Source organism: Pagrus pagrus, assembly GCF_965226575.1.
Source record: "Pagrus pagrus genome assembly, chromosome: 21".
NCBI classification, from domain to species: Eukaryota; Metazoa; Chordata; class Actinopteri; order Spariformes; family Sparidae; genus Pagrus; species Pagrus pagrus.
Window position 1 is genome coordinate 24,385,622 of NC_140208.1, and position 16,162 is coordinate 24,401,783.

A 16,162-nucleotide genomic window follows, 5' to 3' on the forward strand; every position below is an offset into this window, starting at 1 on the left:
GAATGAGATGTGCATACTAAGATTAGCAACTTCATGAACACACATACTCTTTCTTTCATCACTTGCGAGGACATTACAGACTATATTCAACCTTACACCAAGTCTTCACCCTAAAATTCACTGAGCATTAAAGTCTACACATGGTGAGTGGGCTCCCAGTTCCATGACCCCCGGGGAGCTGAAAAACAAGACGACACACACACACACACACACGAAGATGGTTTGTGTTATCGCGATTTATATGCAGCCTGAACAGCAGCTAGTTTGCATTTTGTTAAATTTTTCTCTTTTCTGTCTAGCAATGGAGGCGCATTCTGAGTTGTCCTTGCCACCAGAGGACCCCGATATGAAAGGATCCTTTGCTGACAAGGACAAGAGCCTGCACACCTACTCAGCTGTTCAGTTCTTAGACCTCTGCTCAGGCTGAAGTAGGAAAGTGTAGCGCTCATAACTCAATGTGCTAATGAATGATTAAGTTGTAAGGCTACCTTCAGGACAATGCAAAACACTTCAGTTTCATCCAGCAAAACAGTCAAATGAGAATCAACTTTTGCTGCTGCACAGCATGACATCATCTGGCAAAACAGTGTTTTGGGACACACACATACAGATGTTGATATGTCTTGTACCTTGAGTAAGTTATTAAGCATTAAAGGAAGTTAAATATTTCGTTCAGACGAAATAAAAAGGAAGGAAATTTTAGATGTTGCGTCCTCAGCGACATTCCTGACCTTTTCAATAGAATCTGAAACTTTCGTTCGGCTACTGATTTAACCTGATCACAGTCTGTTGCTGAGATTCCCCATCGGAGCCATAAAACCCAGGAAGTGGGACTGAGCAGGTCTATAAATGTCCCAACAGAGAGGAAAGGCAGGAAAGCAGAGTGAGAGCAAGGAAAGTGTGAGATCTGCTACCATGTAGAACGTGACAAAAGCAGCCAGAATGCATAATGTTGACTTTCATTTCAAGGCCAGCTGGAAAAAAGGATGATAAACATGTTAGTCTTTAATGAGCTCGATGATGGAAACGTGCAGTGGGAGAAAATAGGACATCTGAACAGAAAGCCATGTATGAATGATTTACACAGAGCAGCATCTAGAGATACTAAGAAATGATTCTGTGGTCATGTAGATTTGAATTAATGTATTAGGTAAAATATATTCAATATGATTGTGTTTTTGATTTTGAGGCAAATATTTAATTACATTTCAAATAAAAATGTTTGGAATAAAATCCACCCATTGTAGTTAAATAAAACATAAGCATTGTATTGATCTAATCCCAAATAGAGAGAATATTGAGTGAATTCAATCAGTCAAATTTTAATTGAAAAGCACTTCCTGTCAAAGTGCGCTTTTTTTGAATGCAGCAGACTAACATCTAGCCACAAGACATTTGAACAGAGTACAGACAGTGAATGTTCGTCTTCTTCCACATTGCTCATCTTGCAAAATGTAACTGGTTGACTGAGGTAAGAAAACGTCTTTTGTTATCACTGGGCTAGTAAGAAGAGCGCATGCAGTGGTATATTACAATATAAAATGAGCTTTCACAGAAAAAGAGACTCAGCAGCAACATAAAGTTGGCTTCTGTTGGCAAGGCTGTATGTTACTGTAGTAATGTGATTTCCTCGTGCTATAATATGAACACAGCATTATACATTTTGGAAGAATTCATGTATCGAAGTCAAACTTTTATTTTGAAGGATGCAGGTTAGCATTTCCGCTATCATGGTTCCTACGTCCCTTGCCTGTTGATATCTCCTCAGTATGTTTTTTATGAAATCGCGTAAATAAGTACACTGGGTTTAATGTTAAGGTTAGACACATTTCCACAAAGAGAAATATCTGGAGTTATCGCTGGAAGAGCATCTTATATTTCGGACGGCACTTGCCGCACTTCCGTTGGCTTTACTTCCTGTGTGTGGAGCTCGTCTTCCCGGGCAGGTAACTAACTTCTCTCTGTTGTTTCACTGTCTTGTTGCAACCTGTAAATGTGAAGTAACTTACCTAAACACACGTAAAGTCAGTCTTTTGACAGTGTTACGTTTTAGAGCAGCAATTTTATTTCTTTTCATGCATAAATCTACTAATTTTAGTGTGGTAATGTCCGGTCCACAGCGGTTAGCACTTAACGTTAGCAGGAGCAGTTAGCTTAACATGGCACAAACTTTCTCATTTTACAGCTAAACAGTACACTAAAAGTTTCTGAAAACATTTTAGTAACAGAATACTGTTTCATATCTGATTAGCGGTGTTTAGTTTGATAGTTAGAGTTTCGTGAGCCGGCCGCCGAACTCCATTGGAAAAAATGGCCATTTAACAGAAAGATGGAGAGAAAGATGACTGGTGATGAATGGCTTGTTAACTAGTCATTTAAGTTACATTTTTACCGAAATGAGTCCACATTTACCCACAAAATAGCTGCCGAATCAAACAGTGGCCCCTACCGTTACTTTAGTCATTAAAATATCATCATGTTGCTCGTCCTGAAGGCTTATTTCAATTTGTGTATTTTTATTGGGGAGTTCTGCATGAAGTCAGGCTTAGAGGCTGTACTTGTGTGCTTTCAGCGCCTTCAGTGGACACACCCCCCGTGTCTCAGAGCACTCTGCCACTTTTTTTTTTTTTTTTTTTTAACTATTTTGAAACATAATTTCACGTACTTTTACATTTAAAAAAATCAGAAAAAAAATCATTATGCGTTTTACTGGGTGGTTAATAGCACATTTTCTGTGGTTTGATAACTCAGAATATGTTAATGTTGCTTTACAGTCATACAGACAAGAACACCTGTAAAATCAGTCCATGAACATAGTTACGTTTTAGAGCTGCAATTTCATTTTATATTGGCGTTGGTGTTTATATTGGTGTTGGTGAAAATTTCAATCATGTCATTTAAATGCTTGAAATTACATCTACTCCTTCTCCCACATTAAAAATCCTAGGATCTATAAAAAGGGTAATATATTTTCATTCATTCATTTCATTGACACAGGGATGATTTTCATTTGCAAATAAGCAATGTGAAGCTGAAAGGCGCATCTAAAACGTTCTGTTTTTTCCAAGTGAGATGGCAGTGTAAAATCTGTGGATTCAAAGCGACATCAAGGGATGATCTTCTGCAGCATCACACATAGGATGTTTGAGATTGGAAATTAGGTACCTTTTCTCAATTATGATTGAGTTGTAATTCCTGTTAAGAGATAGGACATGAAAATGTGAAAACAATGACCCTGCAATAGATTGCTTCCAGAATTTTGTCTTACTAACTTAATCAAAGATCCCCTCCGGACATGTTTTACAATGTTTTTTAAAAAAGACTACTTAGAATAATAATTTGTCTAATATGGTTTTTCCACAAAATAAGTTAAATTATATCATTAAAGTCCTTAAAATGACATCAGCTCCTTTTCCCTCATTAAAAAATCCGGGATCTATAAATATGTAAATATTTTGCATGAATTCATGTCATTTTTCACACAGGGATGATTTTCATCCGTGGAAATGTGAAACTGAAAGGCACTTCTCATATCTAAAACTTTGTGTTTTCCTTAGGTGCCGCCAAATGAGATGGCAGTGTAAAGTCTGTGGATTCAGAGCGACAACAAGGGGTGATCTTCTGCAGCATTACAGACTACAGCACAGGACGTTTGAGATTGGAAATTCGGTAACTTGTCTCGTTTATGATTGTCCATGCTCCTTTAAAAGATTAAGTGCCCTCCGCACACATTTGTCAAGATATCATGCAGAGGATGAAGCTAAGGGGCCAGGAGTAGTCCTCTCTTTCACATGTGTTATTTGCTCAGCTAAATATCCCACTGAAAAAGAATATTTCCAACACCTCGGCAATCACCTAAGGAGTCATGAAACCGCAGAGTGTATTTTTGTTGGATGTACATTTAAGACAAATATATTTGGAACATTTTTTGTGCACAAAAGCAGAAAGCACAACCCTCATTCACTTGAAGACTTGAAGCCAGATGTCCTTGGTGAACATCAGACTTTACCAAATGAAACTGATCCTTTAGTCCCAGGTGATAGTGATCATGATGATACCAGTATAAATCCTCCAGTGGATATATCAAATGAAATTCACCAAAGAATTGGCTCACTTCTCTTGAAGTTGGAAAGTGTGCACAACATTTCTGGTAAATGTACTGATGATTTGGTGGAGGAGCTTCATTTTATATAAACCGCTTCTGCTCCAGTAATCCGTCAGCTTGTCGATGCAAGTTTGAAGAAGTATAATTGTGCTGTGTAAAATGGAATTTATGTTTGTTTTTACAAAATAGTTTGAAGTCAGCATTCTGTCCTTTTCAAATTTCTGGTTTGAAATGCAAGATCTAACTTCTGGCTTGAAATGAGACTGTGGTTGCAGTGTACACTGATGTGCCACAATGTGTCGAAAGCACAAAAATGAATTGTTAAAAGTCTTATTTGAGTATTTGTTGAGTTCTGTACTGTCTGGGCCATAGACTAGTTATTCCTAAGAAAGAAGAATATTTAGATTGAATTCATTGCATTGATTAAATTCAAATCAATGTGCAGATTAATGTAGATGATTATTAGTCAATTATATATCATTGATATGTAGAGTTAAATTAATTTTTATTAGTACAATTTACACATTAGGGCGTTTATCTTTTTCAAATCAACTCAATATTTGTGTTCAGGTTATAATTAATTCTGTACTGTTTTCTATTTGAATCTACTCATATTAAATGGATAACTATTAAGGGTCTATATTAATTAATATTTACTACAGTAAATGCCAAACATGAAATGTAATTAATAATATTGCTTGTAATCTGTTGCCTCATTTTTATTGAGTAGGTATGGTGTATCTTTTCTTACAGTGAGATGCTCGACAGACATCTAAAGATAGATGCTGCTATAACGCGTGTTGGAACACTAAAAGACACGGAGGTAAATTCCAGTGATGTGCTGGCCCAGGCACAGCTGGTCCTTTTCCTCAATGAGACTGAATGTAAATTATTAACAGTAGCTTTTATCTCCACTCCACTCCACTCCCTCCAACTGTGACTGTATATCCACTCTCGGGCGGGGGACGCCCAGCATTAAAACCCACCCTTGAAATAAAGCGAGGCATCATTGCTCAACACCTGCTAGTCAATAAAAGTTTCATTCTTTGGTGTAAGCGGTTTTATAGCTGTGCGTAAACACATCGCCTCCTGTAGACTGTTTTGTTTCTACTCGTGCCGCCTCCAAAGGGAGGGATGATGATGATGAGCCGGTAAATGTACAGCGTCTGCATATATTCAACATATGCTTTACTGTTCTGCATGTGAAGTGTGGCAGGAGAGGGGAGCTTAAGCGTAGGATGAAAAAATACATTTTATGTGTTCCACAGAGTCGTGGATTATAATTAGGAGTATGCTGTACTCTTGAGGACATAAGTGAGGAGTTACAGTTACATAAGCAGATTTTTGTGTAGGTGTACTTTCTGAGTACAGCTTTCTGAGAAGTCAGTAATTTTACTTTTGTTTAACGTGTCCACACTAGCCTACCTGGGTCAGCAATTGAGATTTTAGTTTAGAAGCAGACTCATTTTATTGACTTAAATCATTAGTGGAAGAAGTACTCAGATCCTTTACTTAAGTAAAAGTGTAGTAAGTATACTCATTGTGCAAGCCAAGGTTCTCCTCTTATATCTGATGTTTTTTTTAGTAATAGTCCTGCTGCATTATTGTGTATGTTGTATTTTACTGCTGTAGGTGGTTAAGGTTGAGCTACTTTAAATACTGTTGGCTGGTTTAATCTACAGCAATGCATCATATTCTATATAAGATCTATAAAAGATCATCATATGTTTGTAGCGTTTAAAATATCACAAATATCACCATTGATAGCACATTTAATATCAGATATATAATATATACTTACTCATACTATTCTTATGGGTGACTTTCACTTTTACCAAAGTAGTATTTTAATAATATATCTTTACTTTTATTAAAATATGACTTTGATTATTACCTTTAAAATAAAAACACAAAGTGTGGAGTGATAAAGACATGTCTAAAGACGAGTCTGCTTGGTATAAGAACATGAATGTTTTGTATGCGGTTCACAAGGTCTCCTAACAGATTCCATCTTGCAGCCTTCAGTATGCTTCGACTGGCACTTTGTTGTTTTATGCATTTTATATCCAAGTGCAGATTTTGCAGCCTCTCCATTAGCCTTTCACCAAACACAGGCCAATTTACGAGCAATGAAGGAGGGAAGCGAAGTGATGGAAAGTCAATGAAAGTCATCAAATACAAATCAGCCTTTAGCCTTGGTTGGTTTGGATTTGCAGCTCAGAAACTGCCACTAACACCTCGCTAAAATTGTTTATTCATGCTGTCTTCATTTATGCACTCCATTTTGAAAGTTTCTTTCAAAGTAAAACCATTAGCTCAAATGCCCTGTCTCTTATGGGTCATAACTTTAAGTTTGTGTTTTCACAGCTGTAATTTTACCTCTAATTAGGTTCAGTGGAGTTTCCTCCATAGCTGATGTCAGTGCTGCCTTGACCCCATGGCTGCAGTATATTGTATTACTTAGATATGTATGGCAGAGAGTTGCAATTCCCTCAAAGCTGTGGGAGGATTGTGGGTTCACGGGGTTAGGCAGGTGGTAAGGCAGCGGGGATAAAACAGCCTAGACATGCTCACTGGCTGGATCTCCCTTCAATCACACCCAAGATTGGTAATGGATGCCTGCAGCACCTAGGTCACACTTTCTAGTTGAGGTGTGTGTGTGTGCGCATGTGACACAGTGAGCTCACTCCATCTTTGTCATATTCCCTGTGGGACTGCAGCCTATCCAAGTGTCAGCTGACCTGCCAGGCAATCAGAGCTCAAAATGTCATCCATAGCCTGAGCCTTCTCGGCCCAGGCTGACCGCCAGAAAGAGCATCTATTTATCTGTCTACCCCAACACACACACAACTCTCAACCTTTGAGGGTTGTGTGTCTGCCACCTACCCCAAGTTATACAACCTGAAAAAAGCCAGATCCAAGGTGAGGACAATTTCTTTTCTTTGCTTTGTCAAAGCAGGAGGCTGTATTTTAGAATTTGCTGGCAGAGATCCATCATCAAATTAAACCAGCCTGGTAACAAAACCTCCATTTGGCTGCATTTGATTTGAAGGTATGTTTATTACACAATCCCAAGAGGTCCGTAAATTTACTCGCCCTGTTGCTCAGTGAGCCGTCGACCGGGTATCAGTCATGCGTCTGATGAAAAACATGTTTTCATGGTCCACTTGATTATTGAGCGCGTTCTTGTGCCAAATCTGAGATAAAAGCTTTAAAAGGAGCACCAAGGAGGCATTTACCAGCTCGTATTACTCCAATCTATCATTCTCTGATGGTTGCGTGCGGCACAAGAGAACTGCCCTAGCTTGTATTACCGCTACGCAGAAGAAAGCCACTTTACAGGGAACGATAAATAGCAAACACAATAGATACACAAAGAGAGAGCGGCGCTGAGGACTAGCAGCAGGCTGCTCTCACATTTCAAAGGTTTGTTTGAAAGTCTGGGAGGGGAAGTAGATTGTAGTGGGTCCATAAAATATCTGTTACGTTCGATCTGTTAGTCATATCAGGGCGGCTGCAAGTGCTGCTGTGTGATTTGATGCATGGTGGAAGCTAGAAGTGTTGTATTTTTGTCTTGTGTCTTTCACCGCGGCAAGGTCACAGGAGTGGTTGATATGAAAAACACACACAGTGGTCTGAGTGCTACAAGATGTGACCTTCTAAACCACATTCAATTCAGATTTCCTGAGGTTGTTCTCAGGCAGACGTGTGAGAAAATGCAGCCATCGCAAAAGAAAAAAAAAAAGGCCAGCAACACACTGTGTTGGCCTGTCACAGGACGGCGTGACCAAAAGCATTTCAACAATTTAATATTTCAACATGATGGAATGTTTCTCATACTGTCCAGTATTTCTGCAGCACCTCCATTCACCCTCTGCCTGAATGCTCCATTTAAGTGCCTCCTTCATCACCAACATTGGCAACCAAAATGACAGTGTTCCTGACACCCTCGTCTGAAAAATATAATGATAATCCATTTTGTCTGGTCATTTTCCTTGAGTCTCTAAGCTATGACATAACAGAACGTGACTGATCAGTTGAAATGATGGTGATGGGGCAACAATTGTTATGATGTCCCAGGAATGACACCAACATGACGATATGAGATTGTGTGGAGTCATTTGAGATTCACTGACAACCTACGTATTCAGAGGATGAGTTGATTGAACACCTGTTAGCCAGGTGATTGCATTTCAGTCTGATTGAAATGTTGCAGTTTCAATAAACTTGCTAATGAAGTGCAGACAGGGAGCAGGAATTCATTACTTACTGTGCGTGCTTTTATTTATTTCTGTCAGATTAAAACAAATGTAAAACAAAACTGCATTTTACGATATAATTTGAGGAGCAAATCAATTATTTTGTTTCCAAATTTTTTCTTTTCTATCTATTACTGGAAGCAAGTTTCAGCTGTCCTCATTGCAACGAGACCTAAGAGACGAGGATTATGAAAGCCAATCCTAATTTGACAAAAGCTTTAATTTGCTCTAATTTGTTTAAGATCTTCTTTTCCTACACAGTAGCTCATAGAAGTTTGATGCTAATTACTATGATTACTTCATTATGACTTCTCCCTCGCCTCACACATACATACACTACAAACCTCTTAAGATCCTCTGCAGTGTGTGCGTCTCCAGCTACTGCGCGCTGAATAACAAGCTGAATGCCTACTCATAAAGGAGCCTGACATTTCCATTTCTCTGTGGCGTTAAGTGCTACCTTACCTTGGGCCTGTCCCACCTCAACACATCACCGCGGCCGGGGAGGGAACACACACTGCACGCTGTCATCGCTCATACCTGACTGAAGACCAGCGGCCCATTCATGAGATAACAAACAAATTCAATTGGCGAGGTAGAAAGAGACGGACAAAAGTGGCCACACTGGTCTTTCAACAATCCCTGGATGACAGTAAAAATAATGATGACCCAGAGAGGACACGTGGACACACAAACTCACACACACACACACACACACACACACACACACACACACACACACACACACACACACACACCAAACACGCCACATCCTTTTGCTTTTACAGCAGGGGGGAGATGATCCAGTTTATTCTGCTCTGCTGTGTTTGTACGATTGTGTGTTGCACTCTGGACTGCAGCCTAACACATGAAAGAGACGATGTGTGAAAAAGAAAAAAAAAACATATTTTTACTGAACATCATTGTCACTGTCACTGAGCAGCAAGTTTAAAGAGAGCGGGGAGATCAAAGGCGAGTGGAGCGATGGCCTCTGGCGGTGGAGACTCACCCTGCCGAGGAGGTGAAGGACAAACTCTCAGAGCTCATCCTCCTCCTCATCTTCTCCTCCTATTGCTTACTTTCAACCCTACCTGGGCTTGGTTCACCTTGTGCTTTGAAGCAGACTGCAAACTTCATCTCCTAATTTCACTTGTCACAGTCGCTTACTTTAACCACAGACGTGTTTTCCATCCACCTCCTCCCACTGTTCTCTATGCTGCTTCTCTAGCATATGACGTCATATCACTCTGATCGCCACCTGCATATCAGTATATCTGCCACAGTCACTGCTTCTGACAACCAGCAGCACGAAAGGAAGGTTATCATTTTGTAGAGACTTTGTTTTTCACGCTTAGAAGAAAGCAAATGGCTGGCAAGTGGCCTGTGAGTAAAAGTAGCAAAACATCATTTATCCTCTTAAATGTGCAACGATAACATATTTCAACCAGGCGGGTGCAAAACTCCCTTGACCCTCCTATTTATGCACAATAAATATGAGAAAAAGAGAGAAAGCACACCGCTTTAAAAAAAGGGAAATACATGTACTCTCCTTAGCTCTTTGCTGGTTAGCTATTTAACCAATGCAGAGGTCACCTGTGGTTGCTAATAATCTTTTAGATCTGTCTTTATTACCATTTCCTCATTATCTTGTTTACTTCATGATAATGGCTCAGTGTAGCCTATACGTACATGTACATGTACACTAACCCTACCAACTTAATTTACTTGCATTTCTACTGTGTTCTATGGTGGAGTATGTCTTTCACTCAAGAAGTTAACTAACTTGCATAGTACTTAGCGGGGATCCTGAGAACACAGTTTCGTATCCCAACATAATGCCAGATGATTGAAGCTCTGGTAATCCAAAGTGTTTGTATTAACAATGGGGTCTCTCCACTGTTGAATCCAAACAGTTGTACTATAACATCCAACTCTGTATCCCTACAAAGCCTTATATTCTCTTCTAGCTCACTGTTTTAGTTTTAAGGCACATAAACAGATTGGATTCACCCTCAATGCTCTCATCAGCCTACTGGCTCCAGTGGGAGCAGCTGCAGGTAAAAACCCTGACACAACCACGCACCAAACTGCAAAGTTAGCGAGGAGCTGTTGTGGAAACCTTTTTGCAGCGAAAGAGCAAATATTTGTCTCAGGTTTTGTTGGAGTTGTTGATTTTTGTCTGCTGGTTATTTGGTTGCATTGCATCATATCAACTTTATCCACTTTATTCCTGGGCCCCATGATACCTTGCACAAATTTTGGGAACGATTTCTGGTGTGTTCTGTCACTGAATCTGAACTGGCTTTGCTGTCCAGTGTGAAAACGCCTTCTATTAATTCACGTGTTCAGGATGCCCTTTCTTTTCTTAGCTGCTTGTGAGTTTTGTTCGAAGTGGAAAGACATAAAATAAAGGGATTACTGAGTGCAACAGTACATCCCATTAAAAAATGTAGAAATGTATGTCACAAAAGATTTGTGTTAAAGAGTGTGAGGAGAGACTGTAAAAATAATAGGCTCTGATAAGTGGTCCATTATAAGGAGTGAAGCAGAGACTAAAGCATAACCTCTGCTGCCTCGGCCTTGGTCTGGGCCTCAAACACAATAATTATGTTCGTTCCAAAACTGTGATGTCTCTCCCCACAGTTTCCTCATTGGAGGATCTATTCCACTCACTCAGGATGAGAGTCACTTAATGTTTCCAAGTTTCCAAGCAAACAGCAGTCAATTCTTTGAGTTAATTTCTCGTCATGCTAAAAAACTGTGGCTTCTGTGAAAGAGGAGGAAGACGCAAATGAAAAGAATGTAGAGAGTGTAAATAGAATAAGAATAACATGATGCTCAGTCGGAAGCAGGGTGGCCTTGTGCCTTGGCCAAGGGGAAGAAAACACAAAGGGACTCAGATGCTACAACCGTAAGGGCTCAGTTAGGGCTAAACTGGAGAGGCATGACTCAGACTGTCTGCTCTATGGGAGAGAATGGAAGAAATCCTTGTAGCACTATGTTCTCCTCATGCAAACCTCGACACAATTAAGTAAACTCAATTGCAGAAGTGGGAGGAATGCGTAAGAGGGAGACAGAAAGCCAGACAGGGCACAATCGGACGGATGTTTCTGTATGCTGCAATTGTGGAGGGGAGGGAAGTATCGCCCTCATTTCTTTTCATAAGCCTCTTTTCATTGCTAATCAACCCATCTCCTTGACTGTATTCCTCTCCGTCTGATTTTTGTCTCAGTCCGTCAGAGAAATTCAGCTCTCTAATCATGTCCACTGACATTTTAGGTCTCAGAATTCAAGATCATTCTGAAAACAGGAGATCTCTCTCTCTGTTGCTACTCTCATTGGAAGAGGGGGAAATTACTCAACATGAGTGCGGACCATGAAGAGTTCAGGAGGCCTCAAAGAAACTGGGTTGTACAAAGTGTCAACTGGACATGTCTAAAGGCAAAAGCTCCATGCTCCAAGTTCCACACCTGAAGGCAGGCTGAAAAGACCACTGTCACAGAGAGGAGCAAGCTGCAGTGACTGGTACAAATGGTGATAATGTTGGTGAACATGTTTAGACAGTCTTGTCTCAGTAGTATTCACGCTGCTGGTCATGGTAGTAAGGAGGGTAATGGTACATGTATTCATCCTGAACCATCACAGTATGCTTGTCACGTTTCAGTGCAAGCAGTCATACGAAGAATATGTCTGAGACTGTCTCAGGTGGACACTGGGTGGAATAAACTGTAACTTGAAAAGAAACAGCCTTATGCATTTAGGATTTTTGCTTGCGACTGAACTCTTACAGAACCGTGACCCTAATACTGAGGTATTTACTGTCTTTTGTGTATAGCTACAGTACCCCCCTAATGGTTGTAGCGTACGTGTTAAATGACATTTGAGAGGTTGCGAAAGTTCTCGCCATCATTCTCATACATAGGATTATACTCAACAATTGTTTTGCTGAGGTCTGAGAATGTCACAATGCTGCTAAAACAGAAGTCAGACTGGGCAAGAATCACTTGCAGTCAGTTTCAACTAACTCCCATGTTGAGCCTGTCCTTATCAGATAAACGACCATATAGAGTGGTGTAGTTCGTAGTTCTCAAACCTGGAAATCAGTTAGCATATTTGCACATCTGGTTCCCTCAGATGTCTGTGAGTTTTTTTAATGGGTCACATGTTTTGTTCCACGACATAAAATGCATCACCAAATGTCCCACAACTGAATTATAAATCTCTTACGTGTGTTAAAACCCGGTGTTTTGAAAGTGTCTAAATGAGACTACAGAGGTTGTCGTCACAGCGAACATGGAGACTCATCTACTCACTAGTCCGTCTTTACAGGCCCACTTTAGTTACACACTGTTCTAACTCTGACATTACAACTTGTACATTGATCAGTTTATAGAAAACCTGTTTACAGTTGAGTAATAAGACACATAGTTGTGGTGATGTTTCAGTCATGCCACCGCAATGTAGTCTGTTTATAGCCAAAAATGAGCTTTTTACTGCTAGAAAATCAATTTAAGCTTTGAAAATCACAAAAGCGTTGTTCATCTTCTATCTTGTTGCAAGTAAAATATGTCATTATAAAAATGATGGTCTGGCCTATAGACATAAGACACAAGTGGTCATAAACCTAATTTTGCTTTAAAGCCTTGGTCTACCAAGCCAACCAGAATCCTTTAGTACCTCAAGTTGCACGGATTATTACAGTCGTGCAGCACATGGTGGCCATTATACAGTGTTGGATTGTGAGGTCATTGTGTCTGATTTTTCTACTACACATTCTCAAAATATAAAATGATGCTTTTTAAAATACCAGAGTGAGTGTGAGTGCACCCCTCTGGGAGAAAAGTAATATTGAGTGAGGTTTACTGTGAAATCTGTTAACATGTGCCTCCTTGGCAGGCCCCAAACACTTGATTGATGAGAAAACGGCAGGGGATTTAATGCCTCTTCTAGTTCTCCCTGATATCAAAACTACCCCACGTGTCAGCATCCAGCAAAATATGACCACAAATTGAAACCATGGGGGGAACAAAATATATATGGTACCCTTGAACTTCCCCCAAATTCATTTTCGGGGGGGAAATACAATTTGCAGGATGCTTGCGCTGCAGAAAGAAATAGGTGTTGGTAGGGGGTGAGAAATGAAAATGAACGGAACGGTTTGGAGTTTGGGGGTATGTGTGTGGAACTGATTCCGCAGCTTCTGGCCCCATCGGCACGCTGTGATGTGGCTAACACCTCTACAGACAAGTTTATTTAGCTCAGCAGTCTGAATTAAAACTCAGCTGGGCCCCTCTGTGCTGTTTACCTATTCAGAGGAGGCTGCCATATTTAACGTGTGCAATGCAGTGTGCAGATGAAGGAGGCAGAGGCATTTTTTTGATGAGGTGTATTCCACTTCTCATGACTCAGGGGGCTGACAGATAGGTGAGCATGCTCAAGTCCTCAGTTACCCTATAATTCTAAATCATAAAAATAGACGTTTTCGGTTTACTGCTGTATTTCTGGGGTCTGCTAGATCTGCAGAGGATGTCCAGCCTGAATTGTTTATTCCTTATTTTTGCTATTCCATGCATTCCCACGAAGTTTAGGATGCTAGTTTCAGGGTGCTGTAGGCAAAGACAAATAACAAGATTGTGTAAGAGAAAGTGAAAGAAAGAAGAGAGAAAGAATCAGATCAGAGGACTGCAAACAAGGATATATGAAGCAAAAGAGCAAAAAAGACACAGAGAGAGGAGGAGAGGATGGAATAAGGCAGTGAGGGAAGCAGGAGATAGCTGATGGGTAAACAGGCCTGGCACAGGCTGGAATGAAGAAGTGCCCTCCGGTGGCTGGGACTTTGGAGAGAATAAATGCCAGTGTTACAAACAGCCCAAACCAGTATTAATCTCCCCGATAGCCTTCATGCCCGCCGTGCATTAGAGGAAATAGCGCGCTAAGCCACAGAATCATTCAATCTTCCCCGCTCGCTCCCAGAGTGCTGCCTGCAAACAGCCAAGGCCCAGCGCAATAAGGAATGATGGAGGAGCCGAGCTTACAAGCAGCCCCATCCACCGCAGCGTTTTACATTTTAATCACATCACACAATAAGACAGGTGGAAATCAAGTACGGGCAGGTGGAGGGGAAGCAATTAACAGTGACAGTGGAAAGAGGGAGGAGGAGATAAAAGAGGTTGGAAGGAAAAGTTTTCGTCTTTTCAGCTTTCATAAAAAAACGGCTTTAAATCAGATTTTTCATTCTCTGGGTTTGATTTAAGGTTGGATGCACACAGAGTATTTGATGGTATTGAAATTATGGAAAGTGTTCAAAGCCGTAGGAAAGAGGATTAGTGCTATTTTGTCCTGTTAGGGGAAAGTGACCTTGTTTACTCACACCCTCAAAGAGCCACACTGGTCTGACGGAGGGCTTACCAAGACATGTCGCCTCTGGTCAAACTGAGATTTAAGCTCTAAATACCAAATTAATTACTCACTAGATTAGTCTCCAGACCTCAGGAGGGTGTCATTTCACTCCTTGCTTCCTGTTTCGCAGCAAGCCCTCCCAAAATTCCAAAGGAGACAGGAATCACCTGCTGCAGGTGTAATTGTCCAGGCCCTGTGCCAAAGTCAAATGGAGTCTTATGGAGTCAAATGGAAATCTTATGTTGTGCTCATTTTCTCTTGACTCCAGTCATCAATCTTTTAATCTGTGGTGAGGTGCAGTCAGGGTGGTTTCTGTTGGGCTCCTAAAGCACACTGCACTCTCAAGGTTTTACTCTTAAGTGTGACAAATGAAGAGTGGGGCAACGCCTTGCAAACCGATGCAGTACACGCACTCATGATAGAGTGACTACAATGGGCAAATGGTAAATTGCACAAGGGTTGAATGTGTTTCTGTGCTTTTAAAATGATCGCTTCCTCTTTTCGAAAACCAAGTTTTCATGCCCTAAGTTTGATTTTATATACCTAACCTAACTTATATACCTCACGTTAGCTTTTCGAGTCAGTTACAGTGCAGCATCGGATCTAAACTCTGAAGTCTAGAAAACATTTGAATTGTATAAGAATGGAGGAAAAGTCCAGCTATTTGTAAGGTTTGTAGAACAACGGTTAATTACACCAACAAAATGGAGATTAGCGTAGTGCAACAACTATCTGTGGTAATGCGAGTCTGGATGAGTGGGGAGAAGAGGTCAGCACAGGTTTTTATATTTTTCAGTGAGAACTGGGGATGAGATTTTAAGTTTCTGTCAAAAGCAGTTTCTAGCTAATGTTAGCTTTAAGGCCTACAATGTTTCCTGTTGCCTGGCAGCACCGTCAGCTGCTCTGGGATGCCTCTCTCATTGGTTGTCATGGTCCAGCTCAGAAAGTACTGACAAAATCATCCAGTTTTTAAAGTCGTAAATGTCAAACATTGAGGCTGCCCGATAAGTCTGTGTGCAGCTCAGGAGGCTTAGACTGGCTCTGTAAACCCCCCACATGACCAAATAATGTGTGCCGAACAGCATGTTTTGAGCGGGCACTACATGTTCAAAAAACAAGAACTGTATCAGATTGTGTCATATCTCACCATATCAGTGCATTGAATGGAATCACACCGTATCGTCCTGTATTAAAAATGTATTGTCCCTGAATCATATTGAAGCATGTGCATCTAGATGTGTATTGGATTGTCTAATGAGGGAGAGATACCCGCCCCTAATACATTTAATGTTATGGCTTCATTGCAAATGCACTATCTTCAGTGTGAAAAAATACAGAATCCTCCATTATCAACATTTTGGTGGTGATAGACTTGAGTATTTAGTCTTGCTAATGACGT

At 40.5% G+C, this 16,162-nt stretch overlaps 1 protein-coding gene and 1 long non-coding RNA gene across 5 annotated transcripts in view; one reads left to right on the forward strand and one right to left on the reverse strand.

Annotated features, from left to right (window-relative positions):
• The window catches only part of ca10a (carbonic anhydrase Xa), a 266,880-nt gene that overhangs the window by 112,910 nt on the left and 137,808 nt on the right, over positions 1–16,162 (reverse strand). The window lies entirely within an intron of this gene.
• Positions 1,740–5,124, forward strand: LOC311250442. The gene is made up of 4 exons (XR_014621285.1): positions 1,740–1,946; positions 3,069–3,161; positions 3,558–3,669; positions 4,859–5,124. It is a non-coding gene; the product is annotated as an uncharacterized lncRNA (long non-coding RNA).